The 18,049-nt window shown below is 42.6% G+C and overlaps 1 protein-coding gene across 1 annotated transcript in view; it reads left to right on the top strand.

Annotated features, from left to right (window-relative positions):
• Positions 1 to 18,049, top strand: part of gcn1 (GCN1 activator of EIF2AK4) — a 190,736-nt gene that overhangs the window by 18,820 nt on the left and 153,867 nt on the right. The window lies entirely within an intron of this gene.

Here is an 18,049-nt window from a genome sequence, read left to right as displayed (position 1 = left end):
TCAATTAATGTTCACAGCTTTCAAGGCTAACCTTGAAAAAACTGAGAGCCACATCCAGTAAACAATTTCAGTGCAATCCATTGGAGTTAACATGTTTCTGACTTTCGTTTTTTAAAATCTCATTCTGACCACTAAGATCTCAATATTTTTCATCAAAAACAGCTACAGTTATATTCTCAAACAGTTATTTATTTGCATGAATCAGTTTGATTTGAAAAAATAAGTAGGTAAAGCTATGGAAACTCGCTTCAAAGTCTCCCGTGAAACAGAACATCAAAACTAGCTGAGGGAAAATTTTGCTGAATACTTCATCAGAAACGGTGAGAGCTAGAGAACATCTCTGTAAAAGTTATTTGATATTCACGAGTAATCCAGTTGGAAGCCGATCAGAAGAGAGCCCGATCGCTTTCCTGTGACTCAAAAAGCACCGGCAGTTTCCCGATGTCACGCGAGCAGAGAGAGTACTCTGTTGTACCAATCAACCTGCCGTTACTCCCAAATACTGAACAGATCTTAATGAGAGAATCTCTGCTTTCCAAGGGAATTTATAATCTTTTTCAAGGTTCCCCCTGCGTTCTGAAAAATACTTTACTTTTTTTCCTTGAAAAATACAATTCAATAATTATTCATCACTTTTTCTTAGTCTGTATTTTTTTCTTAGTTGCCGACTTATCAAAGTGGACTTTACAGGTTTATACCGATCAAACTGGCACAATTCAAATACTTGTACAGACACAGCTAGGCCTCTCCATTACAAATAAAATTTGCACTCCACTCCAGCCTCTAATAAAAGAAACTTGATTTTGGGCATCCTGTGCACCATCAAGCTAAAACAAACCTCTTTAGCTTGAGCTTACTTAAGGTTGTTTTAGCAGGGAATTATTCAAGAGGTATAAGGATTCCCTTTATCCTTCACTTCAACACACAACTTGATTTACAGTTGAACAGAGTCAAGAAGAGTCTTGGAACAAACAACAGTGAAGAATTCTGAATTTCCCATTGATTTAGAAGCTGAATACAGAATGGCACAACGTTTTGCATCATACCATTAGTTAGACCAGAGCCGTTTTATTTATTTATTTATAAAAATTTATTTATTTATTTATTTAAAAAAGCGACTCCTGTATTACTGACACTGTCTGATGTGCTTGGGGACAGCAGGGTTTCCCATACATAGACCAGTGTGTGGCGCAGCGCCACATAATGGATTCCTATCGCCACACAATCAGACTCGTGATTTTGAAAAAAAAAATTCCGTTGCGTATCGTTCTGTTCATTCATAGTGCTCTTTCTTCTCGTGCACGCGCACACCCCCACACACAGAGACAAAGAGTGAGGGAGAGAGAGAGAGACGGAGAGGCGTGTACACAAGCCTGCCGTTGCGCATATACCCGGACTGCAAGTAGGCCTGTTAGGCTAATTAAAAATAACGCAGCCTTCCCGATTTGCCTTCCGACCCCTATGTCGTGCTCGTGATGAGCTTTATCATAGCCTTCTTGGCTTACAGGAAATGGACATCCCTGAGTCAGGCTATAAACCAGTTTTGATGCATAGAGTAGCAGCTTGACGCGAGGAACCGGCCTTATTGCATTATCCCGTTTATCCCGCTTCAGCATTCATGCAAGTAATTAATAATGGCTTGACATTCACAATAAATAAGGATTTCCCACTAGCCTAAATAAAATGTTATACTCGCAGAAATGCCTAGTTAATGCTATCTGAAGCATAAAATCTGAATATTTTATGAAACATCTTTATTAGCTTTATTGGCGAAGTAGAATTGCGAGCGGGATTTCTCAGCTATGAATAGGGTAACCACATAGAAATTCAGTATTCCTTTGTGGTTTTTTTTTTTGATGTAATGGAAATTTTTAGTGCTTTGATGATGAAGAAAATTTATTATTTTTTTTTATCCATAGATTAAAATAGACCTCAGGAATAGGCTCCAAGGGGAATACCTGTCAGCCTGCTTACGAATCTCCATAAATGGTCCCGAACCCAATGACTTCCCTTATGATAGGGCACTTGTTTTTTTTTCAGGAAGCCACGCAGAATTAAATGTTCTGATAGGGCATGCAGGCTTTGCACCAATTAGGGTAATGCTTTTTCATTATTGTTAGTTGCCTTGGTGTTACCTTAAGTGGTTTCTTACATCTAATTATATTTTATTATTTTGTTGTTACATTATACTATTTCATTTTAGTATTGGTTGAGGTAAGTGTTGAGTTCAATATTTAAAATAAAAACCTCCAGCTTGTTTTTTGCAATTTATTCCTTGAATGTCAACTAAAGAATGATTGAAAGATTGCCACCAAAAAGGCAAAAAACTAAGGTAAAAACTAAACTTTAACTTCAATTTTGGTGAGTAATTTTCATAAATTTAAAAAGACAGGTTTTCCACCAACATCAAGCCCAGCAAACTAATGGCCTGCCCTGTAATGTAAAGTTGGGTCGAGGAATGAAAATTCCGCAGGGTTCTGGTAAAAATTGTTTTAGCTGTCTTCTCTTAAAGAACTTAAAAGAATTTAGGTTGAACTGAATAATCTCAAATGCTTCTTGTAGCTTTAAAATAGTCCCAGCAGGTGACTCTGAAGAAAAACACTGTGTGTTTTGAACACCGTCCGCTGTAAACACTTTGCATACACCCCAATGACCGACTCCACCGACCGCCACAACACCACCGTGCACGATTCCCTCATCGGCACAGTGGAGCACCACAAATTGCTACCTGGTCTGTGGGAAACACTGGGACAGTAGGGGTTCTGAGTGTGCCTCCCCCATGACTGTTTCAGCCCTTAAATCATCTTCAGTGCTTGAAGAAGCTCGCCCAAAAAACTTGGCCAACTTGGACTGCTCCATTGTTTGATTCACGCAGAGATAATTACACTATCACACCAGGCCAATTATGACACACCGTGCTTGGTCAAAAGCTTGGTGCTCATTTGATCATTTTGTGTCGTCGATTTTTATTGGTCACAAGTGCATGCTTGTTGTTTACACTCTGGCTTCCTGCTGTCTCTTCACTGGGCTTGGATTTCAGCAAGTGGAGGGATTTCGGGAAAAGATGACATGATAATAATGACAAATACATTTGTCTCTGTGACTACCGTGAGTAACTTTTTTTTTCTTTGTCACTAATGGATTGTTCGTCAGTGACCAGCATGACGAGCGCCAGCGGGAACCCTGCTTTTTCATGATAGTATTCACGATAGAAAATATTCAAGTGTTAAGCAGTGACATATTTGGAAACTTAGATGAGCATCTTCATGCACAATTTTCACAGCACAGCCAGCGAGTGTCTGATATGCCTATTGATCGGTTCGCTGCTCTTGACACTGCTGTGTAGTTGGATGTACAAAACATTATTGAAAATAAGTGTAAAATCTGTGGTTGCAAAAATAACAAATGTGGTAATAATGGAAAGCATTTTTTTCTGTTCGATTGCTGACAACCGAGCACTGTAAACAACTTGCTTAAACGGTGGCGACACAATTTGGGTACAGGTCACACTTTAGAAATGCTGTCCTTTGGTAGAAATTCTGTTGTTTGCAACAACTATTTTAAGCCTGATTGCTTTGAAATGAATCTACAGGCCGAGCTGTTGAACTATGCAGGTCCCGTTACTCCAACCCAATGCTGTGCCAACAATATTCCAACACCTCCCACAGAAGAGGGATTCAGACCATGCAAGTGAATTAACAAGAATAGCATCGACATTCGAAGAGAGACACGCACGCGCGCACAGTTGTGGTCAGAAGTTTACATACAGTGACGTGAATTCATCTTGGATATGAATGTCATGGCAATATTTGGGCTTTCAGTAATTTCTTTGAGCTGTTCTTTTCATGTGGCGGAATGATTGTACAGCATACATCTTTAAAAAAAAACCCACTAGAATTTGGTGCACAAGTTTTAATTTTCTTTGGGTTTTCTGAAATCAACACAGGATCAAAAATATACATACAGCACACCAAATATTTGGGTAAAATTTCTCTTCAAGATTCATCTTGACCAAACATTTTTGTTTACCATGAACAAGCTTCTGGAAGAATTCTGGTTGGATATTTCATGACTCTTCATGGTAGAATTGGTAGTGTTCAATTAAATTTGCTCCCCCCCCCCCGGCATGGACTTAACTTATAAGCACGGTCCATATATTTTCAATAGAGTTGAAGTTAGGACTTGTTATAAGCTTAATGTTGGCCTGCTTTATTCTCTACAACCACCTCTGATGCATGTTTGGGTTCATTGTCCTGTTGTAACGCCCAAGTTCTAAGTCCTGTTCAAGTTTCTGATGGTTTATGCTGAAGAATTCTGAGGTAGTTCATTATTCCATCCGCTTTGTGCAATGAACCAGTTCCACTGGCAGCAAAACAGCCCCAGAGCATGATGATCCTACCACCACCACCACCACCATTCGGTACAGTGTCCCTCTGTACATCGTGGTCATTGTGGCCAAACAGCTCAATCTTTGTCTCATCTGACCATACAGCTATTCTCCAGGAGGCATTTTCTTTGTCCGTGTGGTCAGCTTCAAACTTTAAGCATCAATAAGTCTGACTCAAATAATGGCAGTACCATCACCCTTGAGGGCTTTGACTCAGATTTTAATCTTGCAAGTGCACTTAACAGTTTTTTTATAATCGTTTTGATGTAGCTGATTTTAAATTTGAAATACAGGACCTGAGACATAAACTAATGGACCAGGATTATTTTAATATAAGAGAAGACGTAGTGAGAGCATTCAAATACATAAAAACAAATAAGAGCCAAGGACCGGATGCCACCTGCGGCCGCCTTCTCAAAACATGCTCTGAAGAACTGGCCCCAATATTCCATCACATATTCAATAAGTCCCTCGAAACACAGCATGTGCCAAAATGCTGGAAGGATGCTGTGGTAGTCCCAGTCCCCAAGTCCAACTGCCCTAAAGTGCTGAATGACTTCAGACCTATTGCTCTGACATCCATAGTGATGAAAACCTTTGAAAAACTAGTAAAATCTGAAATCATGATGAAAACACAGCCGAATATAGACGCTTTGCAGTTTGCCTGTAGACCACGAAGGGGAGTTGAGGATGCCACAGCCACCCTTTTAAATATGATTTTTAAGCATCTAGAAGGGAAAGACACCCATGCTCGGCTCTTATTTATTGATTTTTATGTCTACTTTTAACTCAATCCAACCGCATGTTTTAATAGAAAGGCTTGAGGAGCAGTTTAACTTGAGTAACAACCTTTTGGGGTGGATTTTAAACTTGTTAATAAATCGAACACAGAGAGTAAGGATTAACGGTACCCTGTCTGACCAGACCTGCAGCTCCACCGAGTCACCACAAGGATGTGTACTGTCCCCTCTCCTTTTTATTTTATATACAAATGTGTCGCAGCAATACAGTGAACAAATCTATTTTAAAATATGCAGATGATACAGTGATTGTGAGCTTACTGCAAGGCGGGGAGGCAGGTCATGGCAAAGTAGTGGAAGAATTTATAGAGTGGTGTAACAAATCATTCCTGCAGATAAATATCTCGAAGACCAAAGACATGGTTATTGATTTTAGAAAGCACAACCAGATCCAGATGTCCACAGAAATTAATGGTCAGAAAGTGGAGAGTGTAGACAAGTACAAATACCTTGGCACCATTATTGACAATAAGCTCACATTTGAGGTAAACTGTGAAGCTGTTTTTAAAAAGGCCAACCAGTGTCTGCATTGTCTGAGGAAACTGTCTTACTTTCACATTGATCGAACCTTGCTTACCCTCTTTTACCGTGCTTTTATTGAATCTATCTTATCTTTCTGCTTGGCGTGCTGGTTCAACAACCTGTCTTTTTAAAAACAAGAATTCCCTTTTTCAAATAGTTAAGTGGTCTGGCAGGCTGATTGGAGAGCCACAACTTAGTCCTGAGACCCTGTACAGAGCAATTCCAGCGTTATGGACGTGACACTTGAACTCAAAATGGCAACAAATGACCCAGTGCATGTTTTATTGTCTCCCAGTATTTAAACAGGTGTTGCATATTTTAAGGCTGTACCATACTGGAGAAGTGATAGAACAAGAACAATTCCCATAGTACATCTAGGGCATGCCAGAAAATGCCAATAAAAGATGCGTTATGGATGTGACAGAAAAAGTATCACTTTTCTTGGGTGACTGTACATTTTTATCAAACTCTGTGAAATTGTAAACCTAATGTCAAAATGGAGATATCCATTTGATAAAGGGGTCCAAGGTGAACATTAAAAAAATCTTTGTTTCAAATATTTTGTATTTTATGCAGAGTTTCGGAAGGAAAAGTCAGCGTTATGGATGTGACGAAATTCCGTTATGGATGTGACGCGTCTGAAATAGACATGGCATATGTTTAGAAAATCAGCAATTTAACCACCGTAACCCTTTGAAAAACTCTCTAAATATCAGCTAAAACTATCAAAGTTCTTAAATAATATTTAGGATGGCTATTGTTTTGCTGTTTTGTGGATTTTAGCATACATTTCTGTGGCTTGTGGCGATAATATAGAATTGTACATGATCAAAGTTATTCGTGTCATTAGCTAAAGTAGTGAAGGCGAAGGGAACGATTCTTGTGACAAATTGGTTCAACTTATTCACATCTGTAAAATACAGGCCTAGGTGATATCTCTGGGAGTGGTTTTGATGTATTACATGTTACTTTATTTTTGCATGGTGAGGTTAACATTTACATGGAATTGCCCTACACCAGACAGTTGCAGAGGATAGCTGGTTCCATCTTGGAAGATAGCTCTCACCCACTGTATAAGGAATTTCAGCTCCTTCCATCTGGTTACAGATACAACCTACCTGTTTGCAAGACAAAGCGTTTCAGAGGAAGTTTTGTCCCCTCTGCTATTAGAGAGATTAATAATATAACTTCTAAACATAGGCTGGAATAGCACAATTTATTTTGTTTTCTAATTAATTTTTAATTTGTTTATATATTTAAGGATCTTATCAGTCTCATTTTATTACATATTCATCAATCTGTCATGGCTGGTATATAACTTTTTTTTTTTTTTATACACAATGTGACACTATGTCACTCTAGGATGCGCAACTTTGGTACTGTCTAATGTTTACTGTTTTTAAACATTTCTGTAATATTTCAAATGTTTGTATGTTAAGTGTGTCCTTTGTTTTAAATGTTTTGTATGAGTGGTGATCACTTGGCTGCACACCAAATCTACCTTTGGGTACAAATAAAGTTATCTAATCTAAGCTTGAAGGTGTCAGTTTTGGAGCAGGGGGTTATTTCTTGGATAGCAGCCTCCTAGTCCATGGTGATCTGAACTGTAGATAGTGATCCATCAGCTTCCAGTTCATGGCAGGGCTGTGCCATGGTGGTTCCCAGATTGTTCCTGACCATCTGAACCAATTTCCTTTCAGCTGAGGGTGACAGTTTGGGTTTTCTTGAAGCAAAGTGGCTTGGCAAAGCGACTACACCTCACAATAACTTTTTGATACAATTGTTTGAACTGATCTTGGAATTTGCAGTTGTTTAGAATCAGAATTACTTTATTGATTCCCGGAGGGAAATTCAAATTTGCTACCAAGCTCCTGAATCAGAGAAGTAGTAAACATGTCTAAAAATAGAAGATAAAATTGTCTGAAAAAAGAATAAATAAAATAAATTTAAATAAGTTGAATAACTTCAAGTAAAAGCAAAATTAAGTGATTTCTATATACAATGATTCCTATATACATATATTGCACCTGAGTTAAGGATACAGTATACATGGTAAAGACAGTGTACCACAGTTATACAGTGGCATTGTACAGCTTGACTGCAACAGGTAGGAATGATTTCCTGTCTCCCAGTTGTGCAGCATGAAAGAATCAGCCGTTTACTGAACGTGCTCCTGTGGCTGATCAGCTCCTCATGTAGAGGGTGGGAAGGACAGTCTGTTTGTTTTTATTTTGGACAGTGTCCTCTTCTTCAACACCACTGTCAGAGAGTCCAGTTCCTCGCCTACAACATGGCCAGCCTTCCTGATGATCTTATTGAGTCTGTTAGTGTCCTTCACCCTCAAGCTGCTGCCCCAGCAGACGACAGCGTACAGGATGGCACTGGCCACCACAGACTCATAGAACATCCGCAGTATCGCTTGGCAGATGTTGAAGGACCTCAGCCGTCTCAGAAAATAGAGACGGCTCTGGCCCTTTATGTCTACCATGTCCACGTTTTTGAACCAGTCCAGTTTATTATCCAAGTACACCCCCAGGTACTGAAATTCCTCCACCACGTCCACACTGACCCCTTGGATGTTAACAGGGTTCACCGGAGCCCTGATTCTCTTCAGATCGACCACCAGTTCTTTCGTCTTCGTCACGTTGAGCTGTAGGTGGTTCTTCCTGCTCCACGTGACAAAGTTGTCCACCACCATCCTGTACACGCTCTCATCACCACTGGTAATACGTCCAACCACTGCAGAGTCATCAGAAAATTTCTGGAGGTGGCAGGTCTCTGTGCAGTAGTTGAAATCAGTGGTGTAGAGTGAAAAGGAAAGGAGAAAGGACAGTCCCTTGTGGCGCCCTGGTGTTGCTGATCACTCTGTCCGACCCACAGCACTGCAAGCGCACGTACTGTGGTCTGCCAGTCAAATAATCCACAATCCAGGACACCTGCATCGCTGTCAGCTTCTGACCCAGCAGAGCCGACCGGATGGTGTCAAAAGCACTGGAGAAATCAAAAAACATGATCCTCACAGTGCTGGCTGGCTTGTCCAGGTGGCCGTAGACTTTGTTGAGCAGGTAGATGATTGCGTCCTCTACTCCAAGACGGGGCTGGTAGGCGAACTGAAGGGGGTCAAGAAGTGGTTGGACCATAGGCCGGATCTGCTCCAGGATGAGTCTCTCAAGGGTCTTCATGATGTGTGATGTCACTGCCATGGGTCTGTAGTCTTTGAGGTCACTGAGACGTGGCTTCTTCAGTACAAGGGCAAGGCATGACATCTTCCACAGCACGGGGACACTCTGAAGACCCAGGCTCATGTTGAAGACATGCTGAAGTACTCCACTTAGCTGGAGGGTGCAGGTCTTCAGGGCCCTGGGGCTAACACCATCTGGGCCTGCTGATTTTCCTGCATGGAGTCTCTTCAGCTGTCTTCTCACTTGCTCCTCACTGATGATCGGTATGGAGGTGACGGGTGGGGGAGGGATGAAGGTGTTTCTGGGGAGGGGGTGCTCAGCTAGGGGGTCTGTTGAGGAGGTGCAAGCGAGGTCCTGAAATGGGGATGAGATTGGGCAAGAAAAGGCGGGGGAGGGACATAAACCGCCACCATGATAACATTAGAAAACTCCCTGGGCAGATAATATGGACAAATTCCGACAGCACACAGTTCAACATCCGGGCTGCAGATGCGTTCCTTCACGGTGATGTGAGCTGGGTTACACCACCGGTTGTTCACAAGAACCGCAAGCCCTCCTCCTTTGCGCTTACCACTCCTGGCGCAGTCTCTGTCCACACATACTGTGTGGAAGCCCTTGATTGTAGCGTTTGTCGTCAGGAACATCCTGGTGCAGCCATGTCTCCACAAAGCACATTAAACTACACTTCTGGTACTCCGTCTGACTCTGGGCCACTTGTGATTTTCAGAGTTTTGAAATTGCGACTCGGGCAATTTCAAAACTTCAAAATCACTCGTGAAATTAATCCTTAAAGGCGTCGTGCGGTAATTTCAGCAATCGGGCTATATCATGTGTCAAAATGTCGGGTTTGGTGGGTTATTCAAGCCCCTCGGTTTCCCGCGATCTCAGTGTCACGATGCGCCCGCTACAAGCATTTAAAGTTGACGCGCACAGCCAAATTTAGGCAGCCAGCCGTTAACTAGGTCAACTTGTGTGTGACGTCATACCAGTAACCTCCCTTGGGTGATGCTGGCCTGTCGCCATGTTTTCTCTATAGCGTGCGTTTACCAGAGTTGTTTACATTGCGGATTTTGTGGATTTATTCAGTTTGTGGATAGTTTTGAACACTCAAAACACTATGAAATGATGTATTAATATTCTGTGATACAAAATGCCTAATCGGTGTATTGTGTTTGGCTGTAACAACGAACACTGAACACTATTTGTGACTTTTGTTATCAATGGATCTGATTTCAAGGTCATGGCTAGGTATTGATAGAAAAAAAATTATTTTTTTAAAAACACATTGTGGCAGCGGGGGCGTGGTCAAGCGCCGGTCTGTGACAGGAGGGCGGAGCCAGGGAAGGCGAGTGGCAGAAATCACTACACCTGACGGTAATTAACCTGTGTTTTGTGTGTTTTCCCAGTAACCGCGCCCTATTTAAGGAGGCAGAGCTCATCCCGGGACAAGAACACAGTGTGTGTTTCGCTGTCAGATTAAAACTGGCGGTTATACTGAAAAGCCTGGCAATAAAAAGCCTATTTGTATCTGAAGCGTTGTCCTGCCGTCCTCTGTGCTCCACCCACACTTCAGAGAGCTCTACAGTGGTGTCAAAACCCGGGACAAGGTGGAGCACCAACCTCGCAGCCCCATGGAATCCTCCCCGTTCGCGGACCTGGTCCACGCCCTCGCCACGGCTCAGCAAAGCCAGCACCAGGCGCTCGTCACGCTCCGAAAGGAGCAAGAGCGGCGCTTCGAAGCCCTGGTGCTGGCCCAGCAGGAAGATCGCGAGGCGCTCCGGCATCTCCTCGCGTCGGCGGGGTCCACCAGTGCCCCGGCCGCGGGCCCGTCTCCCCTCACCGTGACCAAGATGGGCCCGCAGGACGACCCCGAGGCGTTTTTCACATTGTTCGAGCAGGTCGCCGAAGCCTCGGGGTGGCCGATGGAGCAGCGCGCGGCGCGCCTCCTCCCCCTCCTGACGGGAGAGGCGCAGCTGGCCGCGCTATAACTCCCCGCCAACCGCCGCGGAGGACGGCCCGGTGAAGGTCCGCGTAGGCCAGCCGGCGGTTGGCGGGGAGTTATAGCGCGCCGCGCGCGCGCTGCTCCATCGGCCACCCCGAGGCTTCGGCGACCTGCTCGAACAATGTGAGAAACGCCTCGGGGTCATCCTGCGGGCCCATCTTGGTCACGGTGAGGGGAGACGGGCCCGCGGCCGGGGCACTGGTGGACCCCGCCGACGCGAGGAGATGCCAGAGCGCCTCGCGATCTTCCTGCTGGGCCAGCACCAGGGCTTCGAAGCGCCGCTCTTGCTCCTTTCGGAGCGTGACGAGCGCCTGGTGCTGGCTTTGCTGAGCCGTGGCGAGGGCGTGGACCAGGTCCGCGAACGGGGAGGATTCCATGGGGCTGCGAGGTTGGTGCTCCACCTTGTCCCGGGTTTTGGCACCACTGTAGAGCTCTCTGAAGTGTGGGTGGAGCACAGAGGACGGCAGGACAACGCTTCAGATGCAAATAGGCTTTTTATTGCCAGACTTTTCAGTATAACCGCCAGTTTTAATCTGATAGCGAAACACACACTGTGTTCTTGTCCCAGGATGAGCTCTTCTCTGCTCTCCCTCTGCCTCCTTAAATAGGGCGCGGTTACTGGGAATACACACAAAACACAGGTTAATTACCGTCAGGTGTAGTGATTTCTGGCTCCGCCCTCCTGTCACAGACCGGCGCTTGACCACGCCCCCGCTGCCACACACATGTTTTAAGTGTTTCTATGTATCAATCATTAATTGTACAAAATGATTTTCATACATTTATGTATTTGTCATATCTTTCTTTGTCACATGAAGTGTTGTCTTAACATATGTGGCACATAATTTTAGCAAATGGATGACAGAAGATTAATTGAAAGATTTATGCCACAGAGCTGCCTTTAACTAATAATTATCACTTATTACTGACGATTGTACGTTTACTAAACAATACAATACAAAGCTCAATACTCCCAGCCTATAACATACTGAATATCAAGTTAAAATCAACTGCAATAAAAGGAAAATGATGAAAACTGGAATATCAAGGGGTCTACTGTATCAGAAGGCCCACTGCATTTCGCGAGATCGCAAGCTGTCAAGTTGCTAGAATTCAATCTTTCTAGCTATACTTTCACCCCCTACAGCTATCAGTATTACACATAATCATAGATTAATCACACAGCATTCTAATTCAAGTGAAATGGTCTTTAAAAATACACACAAGTAGTGATTTAGTCAGAGAAACCAACCAAAACAAGTCTTCAAGTCGCCGGTCTTCATTCTCGTCTTCGTTTCTGTCGTCGTCAGAACTGTCCTCATTTTCTTCTGAAGATGAGCGCTCAGGTTCAGATCTGTAAGGCTGGATACCACCAGGACATTCAGCTGTCAAAATCTCTACTTGTGGGCCATTTTCTTCTTCTGTATCGGTAAAATCAAAGCTAATTTCCTCAGCATCGCTCCTATTTTCTGGTGTGTCCGTCATTGCACCTGCACCGAGTGGTTACTGGTATGACGTCACGCAGCTGTTCCATTGACCGAGAGGGGGCGCTGCGAACGCGGAAAATTTCAAGTGATGGGCATGATCAAATAAGGACCGATTACAACCGCGGGAAGCTTTTGAAAAATCGACGGTCAATTTATTTCGAATCTCGAAAGCATTCTGGTGCAGAATAATGCAACTTTTATTGCCACTGCGTGACGCCTTTAAATTTTACTCGGCCTCATACGGTTACCCATACTAATAGCTCCTCCTGCAGCTGCGGAATGGAATTGACTTTTTTTACAGCACTGCTGTAAACCCAAATTGTGCTTTGAGCTCCCCTCATTGGCAGCTGTGCGCATGCATTTGTTTACATGCTGAAGAATACGGAAATGTTAGAAGCCAAAGAACCATATCCAGTGACAAGGTAGAGTAGTATTACAGGGTTTTACATAAATATGATTGCATATTTTTATTTATCACCATAAGAAGTGAACACAAACAAATACAAAAAGAGCGACTTTTAGATTGGCTGAAATACCTTGTTTGCATTTTCAGACCAGATACATTGCTAAGCGTTTGAATGTGTAGTATGGGTGTATATTACACAATTTATATTAGGCAGCATAATTTATTACTAGCTAGCCTAGATAGGTTTGCCAATTTGCAAGCTTTCAAGACTTATTTAGCATGAGATTGACAAAGACTGACCAAAGAGTTTGGCATGAGACGAATTTATTTATGTGTGTGGTAGGCAGAGATGGGACTGAGGTTAGATGACTGTCATCTGGAAAAATCTCTACAAAACTCCGTGAGACATGGGTAACAGCAGTAAGGTTATGGCCTATCTGTCATGAATAACATTGGCAGGGATGTATACTCTGTTTTTCCCATTAGCTGTGAAACAGATCAGTACTTATGTTTAAATTAAAACATGCATGCTCATATTTTTTTGTTGTGCTGCAAGTCATAGTTTGCACAAATACTGGACACAACTTAGAACAGTATGCTTAGCTTAATGTAACCAGGACCATACGGACACTGACGTATCTAGTGCTGGGAGATGATAATGGATAAAGAACGACTAGTCAACTAAATTAACCTTACAAAACTTGGATGCCCCTGACACAAAGGGATGCAAACTTTGGGTGGCAAACTAGCCAACAAAGCTAGATGGCAGCTAATGCAAGAGCAATTATTACCAGTACAGATAACTGAATGTTATCTAGCAAGTTTGCTAACAACAGCTTGACATGTCGGTAGTGGCTACAAAAGCCAGTGAGTCGACAACTTTTCTAACATGGCCAAACATCAAGCAAGTGCAACACAAGACACAGCAAGGCAGCTAACATAATCAAATATACCGTGCACTGAGAGGCTCTGGTTGAAATTTTGGATTCTCTGAGGTGACTGGCATAGTACTATATAAAATAGTACTATGCCAGTCACCTCAGAGAATCCATAATTATTGGTGCTTCTTAGTGCATTGTATTTTTTGATTATTCCTCATCAAAAAAATTCCAAAGTGTTAAGATTGAACCTTGGCATAAACTCACTGGAGGCAGCCATATTTGTTCACGTTGGAGCGACCGTCGACCTGCGCATGTGCAATGTACCATGCTATTGCCTGCCTTGCTAGGCCTGATCATGATACATAGCTCTATACACACACACACACACACTCTCGCGGAGCCCCAGCTGTGACTCGAGTCAGCCATATAGCTTGAAATTGTGAAGTCAGTTCATGGTAAATCCAGGATATACCATGACTGACTCACACCATATCCTTTTTTTTTTCTTTCAATTTTTGACATCATGAGCTACATTGATTCAGCAATGGTGGAACTATTTTATGTCCTGTGAGCCATCCTTGGCCAATCCCTGCACAGGATTTTTTTTTTTTTGATGAGGGATATAATGCTTGCTAGTCCAACAGAAAGGCGGCCAGCTCGGCATCTGTCTTGCAGCCTGTTATCTCTCTTAGGTCTGGTCAACAAGTCAAAGCCAGTCTAAGATTTACTTTTGTTTAGTCTCTTGGTTGGTCACTCTCTCTTTTTCTCTTCCTGGCCTCCCCAAACAGCATTGTCTCTTGTCTCTTTACCTTGGCTTCCATGATGCGTATGGAGAATACCAATTTACTGTCTCTTATTGGTAGTGTCACTGCCTGATTTTGAAAGCTACTCATGGTGCTGTGAAGTGTGACACGGTTCTCATGGTACCATAAAGCGCTGTGCAGTTCTCGTGAGAGGTCTAGGGGACATGCCACCAGAGTTGCATTGTGCTATAACTGGTGAACTGGGCACAGACTCAGAATGGAAGACAAACCATTCTCCTTATTACAAGTCAGTGTACCGTCAAAGTAGTTTTGAAGCTGATATTTTAAGGTAAAATTCCTAATTATTGTTTTAAAGGAACATGGGGAATATGTCTTCATTATTACATCCTAAATAATTGATGTATTTGATTTCTCCTCTTGCTCTCCAATAAAACAAATAAAATTAACTTAAATGGTCAATTTGATTTTTGGAGGAAAATGAATCAGTAAAACATAGTCAATTTAAAAATTAATAAGGCAAATCAAGTTTTTGTTTGTTTGGCGCTTTTAACAATAGACATTGTCCCAAAGCAGCTTTACAGAATCTGAATGACCCAAGACATGAGCCAATCTTATCCCTAATCTATCGCCAACGAGCAAGCCCATGGTGACGGTGGCAAGGAAAAACTTCCCCAGACGACACAAAGAAACCTCGAGAGGAACCAGACCCAAAAGGGAACCCATCCTCACCTGGACAATGACAGACAACAGGACTATAACATTAACAGTTTTAACATGAAGTCAGTTTCATTGATGTTATAACTCTTCATTGATGGAAACTTGAGTGCAAAACTGTTCATGACAACTGCAGTCCTAAAGTTAGCAAGCCAACTGTAGTCCTCAGCCACAAAATCATTACTGTAAGTGTCCAGAGTGTCTTCCAAGTGTGACTTTCAACTGTCCACATGGGGCCGTCCTCTACAGGAGCGATGTGATGAGACTCCAACCAGACATAGGGCATCAGAATGGATCAGGCAGGTCCAAGGAGCAGAAGAGGTCAGCACCTCGATCCCAGGATTGACATGTGAATAAAAAAAAAAATTAATCGATAGGGGAAAAAAGTTGTTAGTGGGGGCCCTAATGTTATTTTAATGTTTATGCAAATAAATTGCATAGTGCTGCTAATTTTATTGGTGGTTTAAAATCTTTGTGAAATGGTTTGTGTATGTATCAGTACTTTTTGAAAAATGACAGCACATTGTAACAATACCACAATAATACTGATAACCGTGATCATTTTACTCACTATAATCATTACATTTCATTTTTCATCTTTAGTTGAGGGGGCTGATGAAGCCTGTTAACAGTACACCAACCACTGTTACTAATTGTATATCTTCAGTATGCAGATATGGTACATGTACCTTATACAGTGGGCACTCAGTGCATGCATAATGTCCTTGATAAAGTCTTTAGAATTCATACTGTTGAAAAATTGTAGCCTCCCATAAATGTCATATCCTTCGAAAAAAAGCCTCTTTATCACATGCACACTCAAGCACAGTGAAATTCATCTTCTGCATTTAACCCATCTGAAGCAGTGAACACACACGTGCATGCATGCACACGCACACAAGTGAGCAATGAGCGTGCGCACACACCCAGAGCAGGGGGCAGCTATGCTACAATGCCCTGGGACAGTTGGGGGTTAGGTGCCTTGCTCAAGGGCACTTCAGGCCAAGGTCGCCCTATGTTAATCTAACCGCATGTCTTTGAACTGTGGGTGAAACCAGAGGGGAAACATGCAGGCACAAGGAGAACATGCAAACTCCACACAGAAGGGTCCCCGTCGGTTGCTGGGCTCGAACCTAGAACCTTCTTGCTGTGAGGCGACAGTGCTAACCACTAATGCTGATGAAGTCATATACAGTCCCGTCTAAAAGTATTAGACTGACGAGGCCAGTTCTTTTGTTTTTGCTATACACCGAAGACATGGGTTTGATGTATCAGAATCGATAGATTAGAATTAAATTTTTCCTTTCCTAATATTTCCATCTGGATGTGTTAACTTGGACCATAGCACCTTTAGTGGCAGGACCCCCCCCCCCCCCCCCCCCCCCCAAAAAAAAAAAAATTTTGGTGAGCCAAATATTGGAGCACGTTACTGACATGTATTTATTGTTGCCCAGGTATGTCCTGTTAAACTGCTGGTTTAGACAGTTAATATCTCTGAATATCTACTTTTGGTTTGAGCCCTGAACTTTCCCTGCAAAGATAAACCGCCGTGAAGACCAGAGCTGTCTAGGGAAGGAATTCAAGCCATTTTGAAGCTGAGAAAAGGGAAAATCAATCCGAGCCATTTTACATCGCCAATACAACAATTAGAATGCCCTGAAAAAGAGAGAAACTGCTGTTGTACTAACAATCAGGCTTTGTAAAGGTTGGCCAAGGAAAACAACAGTTGATGGCGGAAATATTGTGAGAGCTATGAGAGGGAAAAACTCCAACAGCCAGTGACCAACAACCACCTTCACAGGACACGTGTGAAAGTATTGCAATCTACTGTTTGGTGAAGAGTTTGAGAGCAGAAATATAGAGGCCATATCAGAAGATGCAAACCACTCAGCAACAGTAAAACTCAGAAGGCCAGGTTGGAATTCGTAAATAAATACATAGACGAGCCACAAAAGTTCTGGAACCAAGATTAATTTCTATCAAAGTGATGGAAAGGCCAAATTGTGGAGAAAGAAAGGATCTGCTCATGATCTAAAAAAATATGAAGTCTGAGGTCAAGCACAGTGGAGGAAGTGTCATGGATTGGGCTTGCATGGCTGCTTTGGGAATGGGAAGTTAGTGATGTAACTTATGATGGTCACAGCAAAATAAATTCAGAAGTCTATAGAAACATTCTATCTGACAATTTATAGAGAAATGCATCTCATCTTTTAAAACACAGATGTCTTCATTGTATAATAAAAAAAAAAAAATTGGCCTTGCTATTCCAATAATTTTGAAGGGGACTGTGTCTATAGTGGATAGCTTGTCGTATATTTTAATATTGTTTTTTTTTTTTTACCTCCCTGAAAGGTCATGTGACACATTTTACAAATTGCCTAACTAATGCTAAGCTTGCGTAGGCAAAGATACACTATATTGCCAAAAGTATTTGCTCACCCATCCAAATTATCGGAATCAGGTGTTCCAATCACTTCCATGGCCACAGGTGTATAAAATCAAGCACCTAGGCATGCAGACTGTTTTTACAGTTTGGAGCTGGTCCCTTCCTCTTCCAACATGACTGTGCACCAGTGCACAAAGCAAGGTCCATAAAGACATGGATGACAGTCTGGTGTGGTTGAACTTGACTGGCCTGCACAGAGTCCTGACCTCAACCCGATAGAACACCTTTGGGATGAATTAGAGCGGAGACTGAGAGCCAGGCCTTCTCGTCCAACATCAGTGTGTGACCTCACAAATGCGCTTCTGGAAGAATGGTCAAAAATTCCCATAAACGCACTCCTAAACCTTGTGGACAGCCTTCCCAGAAGAGTTGAAGCTGTTCTAGCTGCAAAGGGTGGACCGACGTCATATTGAACCCTATGGATTAGGAATGGGATGTCACTTAAGCTCATATGTGAG

Source organism: Neoarius graeffei, chromosome 10 (genome assembly GCF_027579695.1).
Source record: "Neoarius graeffei isolate fNeoGra1 chromosome 10, fNeoGra1.pri, whole genome shotgun sequence".
NCBI lineage: Eukaryota > Metazoa > Chordata > Actinopteri > Siluriformes > Ariidae > Neoarius > Neoarius graeffei.
This window is presented reverse-complemented; position numbering and strand designations above follow the sequence as displayed.